Source organism: Myotis lucifugus, unplaced genomic scaffold (genome assembly GCF_000147115.1).
Source record: "Myotis lucifugus unplaced genomic scaffold, Myoluc2.0 scaffold_10325, whole genome shotgun sequence".
Classification (NCBI taxonomy): domain Eukaryota; kingdom Metazoa; phylum Chordata; class Mammalia; order Chiroptera; family Vespertilionidae; genus Myotis; species Myotis lucifugus.
The window spans coordinates 2,522-5,827 of record NW_005881373.1 but is presented as its reverse complement, the minus strand read 5'-3'; the positions used below and the strand labels follow the sequence as shown (position 1 = coordinate 5,827).

The following is a 3,306-nucleotide window of genomic DNA, read 5'->3' as shown; positions in this document are numbered from 1 at the left end:
CAATTACAATAATGCATGATAATTGGCTCTCCACACATGTGCCTGAGTAGGTGGGTCCAATGCCAAGTTCCCATGTGGATTTTATTGCCCTGTTTCTCTGTGAGCACACAGTTATACCCAGCTGAGGCCAAATAGGCTATTTTCAGTTCTTTTATTGAAAACTTTAGGAGAAAAAAATATCATTTCAAGTCAGGAGAGCAAGCATTAATATTATACACATATTTAGATAATAACTTTTTAGATCTGCATGGAGTTTTAGAGTATGCAAATTCACTTATTTATAGATACTATTCTATCTCCAGAGCATATTTGTGAGGTATAAGTAGGGCAGGTATTATATTATTTTTACCCTCATTTTATTGAAAAGAAACTAACTTTTATATAGGTTAAAATAGCTTTAGCAAAGTTTAGAGCTGGAAACAAAAGTGCCAGTGCCACTTTATAATTCTACCCACTGTATTAATTCAATGGAAACTTGCACAGTTTCTAAAATCTCAGTAATGCCAATTCCATGTTTTAGTGTCTACATTTTTATACAGGTTAATGCTCACAGGATAGCCTTGCTTGTCACCAGTTCCAGAAAAGAGACAAAAGATAACACACAGAACCCTAAAGTGTTGATTTATCTCCCATTAAATATTTATTACTTTAATCTATGAACCTGAGAGGGAAGTGGGAAGATGAAATCACTTGTCTCTTATCTTTGGAAGATGTGAGATCATTACTAAACCCTCACAAAAACATCAAGTAGTTCTTGAGATATTTCCCAAAGAACACTGGGAGACTCTGTGGCATTTTCCTCACCACCGCCCTCTGTGGAGAAGACTCGCCTCGTATCTGTTCTTATATGTATGTTTCTTCTTTTCTTTCCCTTTTCTTCACATTCCAATATGACTTTCATTTCTTTAAACAGCCTGTGTCCTTGAAACTCCAGTTAAGAGTTTACTTTTACGGCCCAGCTGCCTTCAGTCCACCAGTCAGTAGTTTTGTGTGGTGTTTTTTTTTTTTTTTTTTTGCGTGTTTTTTTATGCCAAGCAAAATTCAAAGGTGTCCCACATGACCACATCTTAGCCAATCTATTTTTCTGTCTACCTTATTTCTGGAATGATCAGAAAAGTCTGGCATGTAGCATCGCATACTTAAAATAGAGTTATAATATGGAAAATTTTCATTTTTATGTGAAATCTTTACATGCAGATAAACCGTAAAAGTGAATTTTATGCATCATGATTATTTTGAAGCAAGAGTATTATAGAAACTAAAAAAAGTCAGTTATAACTCTTTAATCCTCTTAATCAGAAATCAACTTGAGAATTACTGGGACGAGATCAATGGGAAGTGTGACTGCGGCCCTGGTACCCTCTGTGCCATTTGCCCTCAGGTGATTTTGTCACTTGGTTTTGTAGAATGAAGAACTTTCTCCTGCTGGTTCTCACTTGCTCTCTGATCCTTTAGGTGTAAATGTATATCCTCTGAAGATGTTTTGAATAGTACTACTATGCACTTGTCACCCTGAGGGCCCCATGACAGATACTGCATTAATCGGAAGGAAAAATACCCCCAAATCTCTCATATTGTGGGCTCTTTTAGAATTAAATTTTTCTCAAGGGTTTTAATCAACATCCTTCTTAGGATGGCAAAGTAAGCCTTCAGTCTGTCTTTGAAGAGTATCTATTTCTTCCACGTTGAAAAGAATCCCTATTCTGCAGGGAGTAGACCACAGTTCATACAATAGCTCCAGGTAAATAACTACAGAAAACCAACAACTATAAATCATAACTGTACAACGGTGCCATGTGTCGGTAAAACAACAGTTAATGTGGCAAATGTCCAAAACCCGAGAGCTGGAAAGGACTCGAGGAACTATCCTAACCAACTTCCATACTATGTACATGAAAGAAAACAGAGACACTAGAAACTAAGTGACTTACAACTTTGTTGTCTGTCTTGTTATTAGAAGAGCAGAATGTGAAAAAAGTGCTATTCAGTAGCAAAATCATGAGTTCTGGAGTTAGACAGACTTAGTGCAGCATTCTGACTGTGTGGCCTTTGCAGGTTACATAGTCTCTCTGAATTTTAGTGTCCTTTTGAGGTTAATAATATTCATATTATATTCATATTATATTTATGTGAGAATTCTATGTGATATAGATATATCACCTGCCACACATGACTGTTTAAGAAATAATATTTATTGTTATCTTGCATATATGTAAGTTCTTACATGGCAAAAGCATTTTATCTTTAAATTCCTGGTGAGATAAAGTATCTGAAGCACTTGGTTCATAACAGGTACCTAATAAATATTTCCTGAATATATCACAGAGAGATCCCTCACTTCGCATTACAAATTACACTTAAAACCATATATCGGGGATTGATGAGTCTGTAATGGGCAAGTAATATTGAATAATTTATCTCTTCATTTGCTTTCCAGGTGGTGTCCTAACCTGTGAATGTGTGAGTGTGTTTCATGCAAATCAATCTCTGTGTCTCATATTTCAGAATATTCACATTTTCTATTCTGTGAAAATATTTACAATAGCTAAGTACCAGACTTGTTTAATACCTTTCAGAGCAATCATACATTTATGATCTATCATATTTTTGAAAGAATACTAGTCTTGGAAAATTATATGATTCCGGTACAAAGAAGTTAAAAGAAAGTCACTTATAAAGATATATATCTTTGCATAACAATTTCCTAAGTATGATGGATATGAAACAGTTCCTCATTTTCTGAGATCAAAGCTAAGAAATAGGTCAGAAAAACCAATTAAGTAACAATCAGTGACTAACACTCTAGGTTTTAAAATATTTGTGGTAAGAAAACAATGAGGATGGTAGGGAATGAATGGTAACAGAGTAGTTTTTTAAAAAATATGGAATACTTCACGAATTTGCATGTCATCCTTACACAGGGGCCATGCTAATCTTCTCTGTATCATTCCAATGTTAGTATATGTGCTGCCAAAGTGAGCACAACAGAATAGTTTTAAAGCATCTTAAATATTTGTCACTTCCTAATGTTATTTTTAGGTATAATTAAATAATTTTATCCTGTAACCTATTCTGTGGTTTCCTTATGGATGCTAAATTAAATTTGATGATGTATCTAATAACAGAATAAGCAGAGAAGTCCTTATAAAATGAATAATAAATGGTTGAAAAAGAATTTTAAATTATTTCTCCCCCCCCATTACTTTAAACAATAAAGAGTTAAAAAAAGAGAAGTGGATTGTTGAATCTTAGAACTGAGACTATTATTGGAGAAATTGGGGTGTCCTCTTTCCCACTGGGTGCTGG

General features: G+C 34.5%; 1 non-coding gene across 1 annotated transcript; it reads right to left on the bottom strand.

Annotated features, from left to right (window-relative positions):
- Nucleotides 1-2,876: 2,876 nt before the first annotated feature.
- LOC111824891 lies at nucleotides 2,877-2,983 on the bottom strand. Its single transcript, XR_002827952.1, has one exon. It is a non-coding gene; the product is annotated as a U6 spliceosomal RNA (small nuclear RNA).
- Nucleotides 2,984-3,306: the final 323 nt, after the last annotated feature.